Source organism: Anastrepha obliqua, chromosome 3 (assembly GCF_027943255.1).
Source record: "Anastrepha obliqua isolate idAnaObli1 chromosome 3, idAnaObli1_1.0, whole genome shotgun sequence".
Classification (NCBI taxonomy): Eukaryota; Metazoa; Arthropoda; class Insecta; order Diptera; family Tephritidae; genus Anastrepha; species Anastrepha obliqua.
This window is the reverse complement of record NC_072894.1, coordinates 100,291,489-100,305,314: the sequence shown is the minus strand read 5'-3', so window position 1 is coordinate 100,305,314 and position 13,826 is coordinate 100,291,489.

The window sequence follows — 13,826 nt, the reverse complement described above, 5'->3', positions numbered from 1 at the left end:
ATATAAATAAATTTGAGGCCCATTAAAAATTTGTTTCTAATATGAACTTATATTAAAGTTTAAAGTGTATCTGCAACAGACCCCAGACTTTCCAAATGCATAATTGAAACAATTGCAAAAGTTATCGATTGCTGAATGTATGAATGAACTCCCAACGGGATGAAAAACTTTCTACCAAAAGAATTGATTTTTAAAAGCAACCATAGTTGGTCGCGTAGGCGAGGTGAATGAACGACTGAACCGTGTTGAGATGCCTTAACGACATCTTTGATGTTGTTCACTGAAGCAATTAATTGCTAAAAAAATTCGATAAAGTCCCTAGCGGTGCAAGTAAAAAGTAGCGTAAACTTGTTTATAATTTTTTTTTTTTTGTGGTTTTTTTTCTACTCGATTACCAAACATTCTTTTTGCTTTCCAACATCATTAAATAATTATGTGTGTGCTGAACTCCGTAAAAAATTACCCAATTGCTGAAAGTAGGAAGTAGAAAGTGGGTAGTACCATTAGAGTAGAATAAATATATTGTAGCAAATTAAAAACTTCGACCTCAGTTGAGTTATCAGCCAACGCTGTGCCTCTTCATAGATAAGTGTTACTTGCTGCACTGCTATGTAAAACTGGGCTAATTAAAATTGGCTGACATTTGGCTGAGCTTAAGTGGTAATTAATATGAACTCAATGACTTCAATGTGAACATCAAAACGTGCCGCAACCATAAAATCAATAGAGTAATATAATTCTAATGACATAGCAAAACAGGGTTGGATTACGTTGTGGGGTATAAGAAATTGCATAAATTTTATGATGCAATATCGATAAGTAGCGACCGCAGTAGTATGAAGTGAGCTTACGCGAGACTGTCAATCTGTTGTGCGCGACCATTTTATGCTTTGAGACTCGATGTTGTTCTACACGTTGAAGAGATGGGGTATGTTTTTCGAAAATCAAAAAAAAAAATGTTTTACAAAAATTTTGAACAGAAATATATTTTCTGAAGTGAGGAACGTTTTTAACAAATTACAAAAACACGTTTCTTAAAAATATCGAACAAAAAAGTTGTTTTCTGGAAAAAAAGATATTGGGTATGTTCTTCGAAAATTACAAAAGAAATCTTTTCCAAAAATTTTGAACAGAAATATATTTTTTTCACAAATTACAAAAAAAAAGTCCCGAAAATATTGAACAAAAAAGTTGTTTTTTGGAATACAAAAAATATTAATAAGTAGTTTTGCCCGAAAAAATTAAAAAACCAAATATGAATTGAAAAAAATGGCAGACAATTCTTTTTTAACAAGCAATAACTTTTTCAAAAAAAAACAAAACGTATTATTTATCGGGGAATATTATGAATTGAAAATAGTATCATTAACTACTAAGCTGTAATATTTACCCCGATTTATTCTACTTACGTACAAAAAAGTTAAAAATATGTCCGTGCCTTCCATTTTAAAAGGAAGCATGACGAACTTTGTGTGGTAAAACTAAATTTAGAGCTACTCCACAGCAGTAATTTGAACCCTAGCAACCCACGCTGGTTATGGCTATTTCTCAAATAAAACTTCTACCAACAAAGCAAGCGCAATTATTCAGATTCTGACATTCGACATTCTACGAAACTCCCTACTTCTTCTTCTGCAATTGAAATTTTTGGCTTCTCGTTAAAACTTTTGAATGCTGCTGGTCAGACGCACAAACTCAAACTAGCGTCCACCACGTCTTGCGCTAATCTCAACTAGCTCAAAAGTTCAAGTTTTTGTTTTACACCTAAATGGCAACCATAACGAAATAAAAACTTGGAAGAACAAGTGTAACTATCTAAAAGTTAGAAACAATGCGGCAACATATTAACATGCTGCTCATAATGAAGTTCGCACGAATATCAATCGAAGTAAGTGAAATTAAGCGGTATGATGCTAATGATGATGATGCTAACGATGATGATGATGAGAGGGTTAATAGCATGCATTGCGAATAGTCAAGATAACAAACATGAAATTAAAAATCCAGTGTCAAGTGCTGATTAGCAAATGGGAAGGGGAAGGAAGGACTTATGAAAGTATCTGAGGATTTCAACAGAGCAAAAAGGGAAGTAAAGGTTAAATGTAGAACAAAAGTAAAAAAACAAAAATTAGCTACAAGTTACAAGTTTCCAAGTTGGAAAGGATGACCTGACTTCGATTTATGGATGCGTGCTCGTATGTATTCATTTCAACTTTACTTTGGTAAACAATCACCTCACTTTCATGCACCGCTCTTTATTAAATATCTTATATGGGTACTACATACCTAAAAGTGTATATATGTATATGATTTTCCTGTAATATAAGTTATATAATACTTAACAGAAAGGGTTCAGTGATAAAACTGCAGCTTTTTATTAAGAAAGTTTTGCGTCTCACGCACGTGTGTAAATACTTCCTACTAGCAAGGGAATACTTTAACAGTCTCTCCATCGGGAATGTGTGGTCACTTAAATTTTAGAAATACTGTCGTTTCTACGCCACCGGAACGAACCGGAGTATTATCCAGCCAAAGCCTATCACTTCAGCAGTATTCGGCAAATATTTGTAAGGAATATTTACATTGTTACAACTAGAACATAATATCCAAAATAAAGTCAAGCATTTAGGTGAGGTTAACCTGGCTGGCATTAAGCCACGCATAGAACTTTTGCTCCCTAGCGATACCAGGTGGAGACTGATCTTTATTAAGATTTAAAGTATACATCACGTAGGATCTCAACGCTTTTAGCAAACCTAAGGAATGCAGGAAGATCTAGTTTTCAGATATCTTTCAGACCATCAAACTGTGAGCTTCCAGGCATTTTGAGCGCGCTGTTGAGCATGCCAGACAAGAACTCAGAAGGTGCTCTAAAGTTTCCTCTATATCCTCTCTGCACCTCCTGTATTTGTCGTTGCTGGCAATCGTGTGAGCATGTGCAGCCAATAGATTATGTCCTGTGAGTATACCTATGATAGTTCTGCAGACTTTTCGTGAGAACGTAAGTACGAATTGAGTCAGTTTTTTGTCGTTAGTTGTACTCTTGACTTTTGCTATTTTGCATGTTACCAGATTAGTCCCCCTAGCGTCTGCCTGCTTTTTCATGTAGTCGTCCATTTCGTTGTATACTGTATTTAGCTGTTTTTGTATGTCGTTCTCTAGTTGAAAAGGTAGGTTAACAGCACTTTTAGCTATCTCATCTACTATTTCGTTTCCTACGATAGCTTTGTGACCCGGTACCCAATAGATATGTAGCCTTCTGTTTCCGGTTAGCCTTTCTATGGCTTCACTGTTCCGTTGTACATTTTTGGACTTAATACAATATAAGGTTAAAAAACAGCATAAAAAAAGCTACCAGTTCTATAGTAAAACTATAGATACGTTTCAAAAGTGCTAAGAACCGCATAAATCTGAAATAATGTAATAAAGTCGCATAAAAAAGGGTACTAGTCCCATATTATAACTATAAATACGTTCCACAGACCGCATGAATCTGAAATAATTAAATAAAATCGCATAAACAAAAAATTGTACTTTTGAAAATTATATAATATCTTTATTTAAGAAACGTCAGAATCGAAAAATAAATTTACATCGTCAGAAATAGAATCAGACAATACCCGCATGTTGCGCATTCGTTTAGGATTTGGCGTAAAATCACTTCCGTCACTTGAGGAAATGTACACGTCTGATCAGGATGGTGATGCAGGCGGTTCCATACTTGTAGGGTTAGCATTTTTGATGTAATCTGTGATGAGTTTTTGCCTAGCTGGTTTAGAATCTTGTTTATATGGTTTATATGGATAGGTCGACATGCATTTTTAAATTTTTTTAAAAACCGCACTATTTCAAAACCGCATAAAAAACCGCATAAAAGCAGAATCTACTGTATTAATTATTGAGTTATTTTCAGTTTTTGCATAAGTTAGCTGCGTGGCTTTCCCAACAGCAAAAGCTTCCGCTTAGAAAATACTGCTCTGATCTGGTAGCTTGATAGGCTGCCTTGGTCAAGCACTTAACATAACTCAAAATATTTCCAGCGCAGGGAAGCTTTGGAAGATGTACTTAGAGCGATATGATTCCAAATGATGTTTCAGATAGATGATGTTTGTCTATATCGTGCGGCTTCTATAATATATTGCCAGAAAAGATACTTTGAATTGCAGATGAAAATCGCTCAAGCACCATACTTCTTTACAATTGCTATATTTCCTGAACTGGAGGTCAATTCACGCTCTGTTTAAGCGTAAAGTGAAAAAAGTTTTCATTTTCACAGACACTTTTCGCTCTGTCTTTTCTAAAGGGATTATTGTGCGATTCTCGTTTGTGCCATGATAAAATTGTTCCGTTTCCGCTGTAGCAATGAAACTTCTGCAAGTCTAATATTCGAATTTAAAATGATATTTATTTTGAAGGAAGAGTAAGCTTAAAGAAAATGCGTTAGAAATAATTATTTTGCTTGATTTTGAGCAAATAGTTCGTGATGAGAAAAGGAAAGATAACGATTTTAATAAATTTAATCCAATTTTGAAAATAATTTAGTATAAACGTCAAGTTTTTTTTGCATTTCATTTGGCATTTTTCAAACCCAGACTAACTCAATTTGAACCATGGAAAGACAGACAATGGAGCAACACGTTAAAATTATTGAGGCGTATTATGAAAATGAGCGTTCAAATTAAAATGCATATCGCGCACTTCGTGATTTCTGTGACGAGGTACATTTTCACCTCAATGGATTCGTCAATAAGCAGAATTACCGCATTTGGGCGAATGATGATCCAAGAGTGATTGCCAAAAAACCAATGCACCCACAAAGAGTGACTGTTTGGCGCGGTTTATGGGCCGTATTTTTCTCAAAACGAGGCCGATCAGGCAGTTACTGTGAATAGTGTTCGCTATCTGAGATGATAACGAACTTTTTATGGCCCGAATTGGAAGATATGGAAGTGGACGATATGTGGTTTTAACAGGACGGTGCCATTTGTCACACAGCTAACGAAACAATAGCTCTTTTGCGCTAAAAATTTAATGGCCGAATAATCTCAAGTCACGGCGGGATAATTTAAAAGATAAGGTGTACGTCGATAAGCCAGCAACAATTCAAGAGCTAAAGGATGAGATAATTCGGCACATTGACAGCATAGAACCTCAATTATGCCTCGGCGTCATCGAAAATTTGGACCATCGGATGGAGCTGTAGCCGAGGCCGCGGCGGCTATTTGGCCAATGTTTTGTTCTATACGTAATTGAACCATACCAGTATTATAATAATAAAGAGAAATGAGAATAATTTCTTAAAGTAATTGTATTTTATTCAAAATCAACACCGGCCCTTGAAACTTAACCACACTTTATATAGGAATTTGTTGTAGTGCTGAGACGCTCACTTCGCGATGAAGGTTTATTTAGAGGACTTTGAGAAACTTGCCGTTCATGTTAATTTCCCCACAAACATTTGAAGCCGTGATATTTTGAACATTGCAAAAACACAACTTTTGAAAATAGTGGAAGATGTTTTTACGATTATCATTCAATTAAAAAATTTACCTATTGATATTCATTTATTTATTTTTTTTGCATTCGTGCGGCAAGCATCATACCGTTAAGTACCTTCGTTTGCGAAAAAAACTGTTTTGGTAATATAAGAAAAAAATCAACGCAGCCTTCGCCCACGCTACTTCGTTGCCATCTGAACAGCGCCTGATTGGAGGAGTGTGTGAATATTTATGAAATGCCACAATTCTAGCACAATACGGCTACTGAGTCTCTGATGACATGAAAGCTAAAGTAACTTACTCAATTTTACTTCGGATAACGAAACTTTGTAATCTATTATCCTTAGATGTTGGTGGTATTTGCAAAATTTCTCCCATGACATTTTTCTTAGTTTTACTAAACGCACAAAAGTGTCGCATCACTGTTACACTGTACAATTTCTACTATACCCATTATTTCATTACTTTCTGATGAGCAGGTGCTGCATATAAAATTTATTTATATTAAATTCATTAAATACTTCACTTATAAGTTTATTTCATTCCATACCAAATGGCACTTGATGGCCACAAAGTCATTTATCAAAGTTATACGGGCGTTGGCATCAAGTTTTAGCTAACAAGCTGCAGAGTAAAAATAAGTTTAGATAATATTTAATATCCAACTAGTCCTATCTAAAGGAGAACTGATTTGGGGGAAATAATAGTTGAGAGATATTATCAAATTACAAGAGTGTAAAACTGGTAATTTTGCGAATACAGACAAAGTACGTAGTTTGTCAACTAATAATGTTTGTAATGAGTAGTAGAAATAATATTACTTTTATACGATTCATATATTCACTTTCCACTTGTGCGCGTACGAATTTACATATGTACATACGTACTAATGCTAAAAGAAGAGCATATCCTTATAATTGCATGTATGTATGTTCTTTGTTTGTTTGCAGTTCAGAAAACTTAAGTATTCACTTAAGTACAGCTGCTCATGCATGACGGCAAGAAAATTGTTTTCGTAGTAACTATGTAGTTGCAGTAATCTGATTGTACGGCGGTGTATGGCTGCAGCAAAGTGCAACAACTTTTCTTTTTAATTACTGCATTCATTGAACCTCTACTCACTCAGACAAGAAAAATGTAGGTTCCAACGCTGTTCCTGCTCTTTGCCTTTTTTTGCGATGTAAAGTTGTCCAGCGTCCATCTGCTTCAATACTTTGTCACGGCTGCTTCAATACTTTGTATATGTTGTTGGCATAGCTTTCTTTCCTCCTGCTGCTTGACTCCAGGACTTTGTCACGGTCGCCATGTATTAATTGAAAATCAGAAAATGTTCCGTTCCATCGACTCGTCACTACGAGTGTCTTTTATTGATTGAATTTTTGGTTATTACAATCTGGTTCTTACAGCTAAAGACAGCGTGGCTGCGCTGTCAGCGACGCCGGCAGAGGCGCGGTCAGCTTATGTATAATTCTTTATGTATTGTTTACATAAGAACGTCTAAGGGCTGACGCGGCTCGTAACGGCGGGGAGGAGGTAATATGTTCACTTGGTTGTTGAACCGTCGGCGCATATCAAATATGCCGATGCGGTAATGTTCATGCAGGGCAATGTCCAAGGGATCGTGTTACCACAAGTGCTTGCACATTGTTTATGTGAATATTGTAGTCAAGTGCTACAATGTGTTTGTGATAATATTTATGCATTCAACTGAGTACAGTGAGCATCAGGGCAATGGCCCAGGGATCGTATTACCACAAGTGCTTGCACATTGTTTATATGAATATTGTAGTCAAGTGCTACAATGTGTTTGTAATAATATTTATGCATTCAACTGAGTACAGTGAGCATTCGATAAGTGAACATACTACACTGGATACACACACACACACATATCTTCTTAAACTCCACACATACACATATAATTGAGCGTAAGTTTATAAGACCGAACCAGCAGAGCAAGTAATTAATTTTGTTTACTCTGGTGAGATCGTTTGAAAGTTTTTGCGGGCAAATTTGAAAACTTACCACTCAAATATTTATCTTTGCTATGAAATGTGCTGTCCTTATGTTGGCGCACTTCACCACTTTGATAATTTAAGTTCTTAATGGCACTTTAAGGGGATCCGGTGGTGTAGAAATTTCAAAAAATCGATTTTATGTTTTTTCGATATTTCGAAAGTATAGTATCTTAAGAATATACTGTGGAATTTCCCAATATTATAGCTTCTACAGCCCATTAACTAGGAGGAGAGCAGTCCGCGCGGCCCTGTACTTCAAACTTTAAACTCATTTATCAAGAAACGACTTGTTCCGACCTGGGGTTGTAAAAAAACTCTTCACCCGAATCGTCTGAAATTTTAATATGTGGTTTACAACATCAATGGCTATCGCCCGCACTAGAATCATATTATTATTTCAATCATTTCGTATTTTTTTGATTAAGAAACTAAAAAAAGCCCAATTTTTAGGGTGTCAAATTCGAAACCGCGCCATTTTGTCAACTACGGGAGATAGCTACAGTTATACCGATTAATATTTTTTTTGGTTTTTGTGTTCCAGATAAATAGAAGAGCCAAAATGGACAACACCGTCAAGGTCCAATTTCAGCACCATTTTTTAAATTATTAAAATTAAAAAAAAACTTTTTCCCATTTTTGTATTTAAAAGAAGTTAAATATGCCTATAAAATTTAAATATTCTTTCTCATTTTTTTATTGTAAAAAAAAAATTCCTAAATTTTCGAGCTGCAGACCACCGGGACCCCTTAATGTTCTAAAATATTAATTTAAATATTTATAAATTTGATAAATATGCAGCCTAACCCCATAAATGCACTACCCCAAGCACCATTCCCATTTGTTAATAAACCTCAACAGATCAAAGATTTCAATTAACCTTTGCTTTAATAGATTTACAAAATCGTTTGCGCTTGCGGAATTCATAACTTCCCGTTTGTATATATTATACAATACAGGATCCTCTAACTCTTAGTTGGAGTATAGGTAGGTAGGTAAGATGGCAAGAGTACTCCAGGTACACTACAAGTAGCATTTACCTGCCGTTTTGATACCATAATGTGGACCACAACCTGTGAAAGGATTTAGGGAGGAGAGAAAGCCGTCTACAGCCATGCAGTGCTGATGATGTAGCGGAGGAGAGAAAAGGGATCTAGGCGGGGGAATTTCATCAAGCCATTCCCAAAGGGCACGCTAAGGAATCTCAAGGACTATTCGCCAGAGCCGGACATTTGCAGAGAAAGTGTTCCACAGTCTCTTTCTCTGCAGGATCCCCACAGCTTCTGCAATGGGGGTTGTACGGAATTCCAAGCTTCTCTGCATGAGTGCCGATCACTCAGTGACCAGTGATCACCGCAATGCGTTCTGTTTATATCGTATTGAGGCCATAGTGCTTTTGAAATGACACACGATGAGACAGACCTCCATCTGTCTTGCGCTTTTCTTAGAAAGAAGTTGTGTAGTTTCCCTTTAACGACGGCCAAGGGGATACCGATGTCTGAGAAGGGGGCAGCTGGATCCGGGTCTGCCACCCCCTTCCTGGCAAGCTCATCGGTAATTTCATTTCCCTCTATGTTCCTGTGCCCAGGAACCCAGATGAGGGAAATGTTTCCTGCACGTTCGAGACGTTTGAGTTCCTCCTTACAGGAGTTCATGAGAAGAGAGCTGGAATACGGCGATGACAGTGCCTTGATTGCAGTTTGGCTATCGGAAAAAATATTAATGTCTCCCTCCCAACAGCGATCCCGAAGCATTTTGCATGCCTGTAGGATCGCGAAGACCTCTGCTTGAAAGACGCTGCTTGTCTCCGGCAGTTTAAAGGAGACCGAAATGATGGCTGATTTAGAGTAAACCCCCGCTCCCACTCCAAGCTCCATTTTGGATCCGTCAGTGAAAACAGAGGCATCTATATCCGCACCAACTCTCCCCTCTTTCCAGTCTTGCCTGCTCGGAAAGATAGCCCTAGCACAACCCTCAAAGCACAGTTTGCGGATGGAGAGGTCGGTGCGAATATCAGAGAAGGCAGGAGATAACTGCTTCAAGATGCTACTATGTCGTACATGAAGTTGTCTCCAAAGGCCAATCTCCTTCAGCCTAATAGTTGTGGTATAGGCCGTCAACAACTCCTCCTCCCCATCGAACACAGTTTTGTGAAATGGCTCTAAGTTCATTCCAAGTCTTATTCCATACCTCTTTATTGAACGGCGCCAACTTTCTGCCAATGGTCTGCCTGCACGTACCTGGCGATGTTGTCGTCTTTCTTCCTGAGGGCGTGGCCGATGCATTGCCATTTCTTTCTGCGGACTTCAGTCGCCACATCGGATTGATTAGCTTTCCTTTCGGTGCTAAATATATTTCAAGGCCAGAAATTTCGAGTTATGCAGCGCAAGCAGCAAATAATGAACGTTTGGAGAGGACTTGTTATCAATGCGATGACCTTTCGCGTTGTATAGCCGACGGACTTGACGCAGACCGCGCGGCAGTAAAAATTATCCAGAAAGAATTTTATATGCAAGTGAAACTATAGATAAATTTTATATGATATTCCTACATACTCAATTTTAGATTTTCTCATCAATTCAATTTTTTTAAAGCCCTCTAAAATTTTTAAAGATAAAATTTTGAAAAAATCTTTGAAATAGCTATGCTTACTGCATTATATTAACATGGATATCAAATGAAAGAGGAAACATTCTTATACTTACTAAGTATATGAGCGCATGTAGGTATTTTTGAAAACCAAACAGTAGCATTATCATCACATCTTCATCGGCTTTACGCTCGCTCGCTAGCCTAGATTAGTGAGTAGCAAATGGTTGCGAAATGATACTTTAAAGACCCTCGCTCTTCCATTATTGTACATATGTTGTAATTTATGTATGTATGTAATGTGTAGTAATATAGCGCATTCCAGATTTAGGCCACACTTTTCCTTCACTTATTTGTAAACACATTATTCTCAGAAAATAAAATTGATCTACAATTTTGTGTCGTTTCTAGTGGTTTCTATGAGAATCCCCTCTACATCACAAAAGTGCGCTCAGTGGTTATCTTTGCCTCTATAAGGAGGTCATCCCCCTCTATCTTTAAAAAATTTATATACAAAAAATGGATGTCGAACTCAAGATTTTAGGCCTACAACCCACAGGCACTCTCAACTACATAACCTTTGCAATTTTTTCTAACTAATTCATCGGTAAACTGCGCTCTCAGCATTTCGCACCAAAATCGCTATTCGTTTTTCATTTTGTTGCTCCTGCTCATGTGTGTGCATCAGACTCGTTAAGCGTCACTCAGTGCCAAACTATGTATAACACGCGCAGTTTTAATTAAATTTCGCAACACGCCTTTTGTTTGTGCCACATCGATTTCAGATGCATCAATAAACGTGTTGCATACTCGTAGCATAGAAGATTTGCAAATCAACCTTGCGGTGACAAGCACTCAATACCGGTGCTGGTGGCGAGGGGAGCAAACCGCCTACACCTACTGCAAAGCCACATTGAATTAGTGTAGGTGGATTGACTAATTCGTATTCAAGTGTGTATATATTATATGTACGTGAATATACGCGAGTATAGGTGCCTAGTTTTAGCTTAGTGACAGCTTTGTTATTAGACCGAGATTTAATGATGTTCTTCCCGCATTATCAGAACTTAATTATTTATTATAAATTTATATTGAGTTCATTCAAATATTCATGAATTAAATTCTTAAAAAATACTTGTGGTATTTAAAGAAGTAAATGAGTTTGAGCCGCGAACTGGAAGAAAATCAACATAAAAATTTTTGTTTTCAGTACGCAGATTAACTCCTATTTTTAAACTTAGCCTCGCACGCTTTATCAAGAGCAAAATGTATCACCCAAAAACAAAACAAGAATGCGGTGTAGCAATTATGGTAGAGAAAAATCAATATAATATTGGACCACCTACAATTTTGTCCCTAAACGTCATTATTGTTCAACAGAGCATTTAAACTTTCCTACTTTTTCCCGGGGTAGTCTAAATTATTTGAAAAGACTCGTTTAAAACTAATTTTACCATCAACGATATCTTCATATGTCTATTATAAAATTTAATAGCGCATATTTTTGTCGAGCCTTTTAACTTACTGTTCCTTACCAGTGTGGGTAATTTGGATAGTTATTTTTAAAAATATGTAAAATATTAAATTTGGAGGGTCGATGTAGAATTAAAATGTTCCAGAAAAATATTTCCAGAAAATTCCAGTAGGGGTACACTTCGACGAAAACACTGAGCTCTAACTAATATAGAAAATAATTTGTTTGGCGTGAAATGGCTATCAAAATCCACCCATATACTATCGGCGTGAAACATGCGTGGAAAGAAGACTTCGAGTCAGATGGATTCAATAGTTTTATTGAGATTGCCGTTTTAAAAAGTAACGGTATCTTAAATACTGCAATATTTAACCATGAATAATGAGGGCTTTATGTAAAGCTAAATATAAATATAAAGTTCGCATTTGGTTTGCAGGGCTGCATTCAATATTTAACAAATTCATTGCAAAATTATAAACAGAGCAAAACTGTTAGAAAAAAAATATAGTTCACAATACAACAAAAAACAAGGTTTGAATTTTTGTACAAAATTTTTCAAAACTTTTCGAAATTTTTCAAAATATATCAAAATTCCATCAAAACTTTCAACCATTAAACCAGAATTTTTAGAATTTTTCTAGATTTGTATAGTTTTATAGACCATTGAATTTCAAATTTGATTAGAACTTTACAATAAAACCTATAAAATTCAAGGTCTCAAATTTTTTTGAAACTTTCCAAAATATTTCAAAATTCGATGAAAAGTTTTTAACCAGAATTTTTAGAATTTTTTTGGGCTCGCAGTTTTATAGTCCATTGATAAGAGCTGCACAACAAAAACTATAAAATGCAAGGTCTCAAAGTGTTTTCGCAATTTTTAAAAATAATTCGAAATTCGATTAAAACCTTTTGGGTTTGATTTTTCATAGTCCATTGATAAGAAATTCACAACAAAAACTATTAACTGAAAGGTCTCAAATTTTGCACAAAATTTGTTTGAAAATTTTCAAAATAATTCAAAATTCGGTCAGAATTTTTTGTACAAAATGTTTAAAATATTTTTCGAAATATTTCAAAATTGGATCAAAACTTTATACTTGTTAACCAGAATTTGCAGAATTTTTCTGGGACTGCAGTTTTATAGTCCATTGAATTCTAATATAACAAAATGCAAGTTCCGAGTGACTACAAAATATCGTTGATTTTTGACAATTTTTTCGCTGCCGTGTTACGTCTTTTCTTCCATACTCGAATTTTTTATATGGAAAAACAAAGCATAGCACTTTCAACAAAAAAACAAAAATTCACCTGAAACTTGCATGCTGGAATTAAATTTTCTGTAAAAAACGCCTACCCAGAAAAAATGGGAAAGTCTTGAGAGAATTTTCTAAAATCTTTCAAAACAAAAAATATTTAAAATCTTTGAAAAATTTTGTACACGAAACTTTGAGTAGGGCAAAGGGCATACTTCCCACTTTCAAAAACTCTTCAAATAACAGCTGCTTAATAGGCCGCGCAAAGGGATAAAGCCAAACTCAAAGTAAACAATTGGAAGGAATCAACCAAAGATCGGGTCAAAAGGAGATATTTTGTTCAGAAGGACGAAGCTCGTACAGAGCAGTTGCGCCAAACGATAATGATGATGACGCTCTTGGAGCGAATGAGCATTAGCAATGTACGAACGCCTCTACAATAGAAAGATAATAAAACATAAGACAAAATGTATAATACCTAAATGGCATCGAACATGGCAGAAATACATTCGGAGATTTTTATTTCGCCGGCCGAGGGACGGCCGCTATTAAAAATATCATTTTCTTCAGTTTGGTATTTCACGTTCTCTCTGAATTACGAATGGTAGTCACGTTCCAACCCATTCGGCTACAGCAGCCATTTAGGTATTATGAAGGGTTTATCTCGGCAATTTCGCCCTGAATCTCATCTTTCATTTTCGATCTTTCGTGTTTCAATGTTTATAGTTTATTCACGTAAAACTTACCTTTGCATTGAACCCACAGCAAACAATACGGTTAAATAATATACACCGGCAACCTACATTATTCTTATCTTTAGTGCAACTTTTCCTTAGACGATACATAGTGGCGCTGCATCAACTACATTGCCTGAGATATCGAAAAGAGCAAGAATTTCACTTATAACCACTCAGTAATAAATTTAGGTCACTTCGCCTCTGGCTGAAACTTCTTCGTTGAAAATTTTAAACTCAAAACCATAGAAGCTCAGATGATT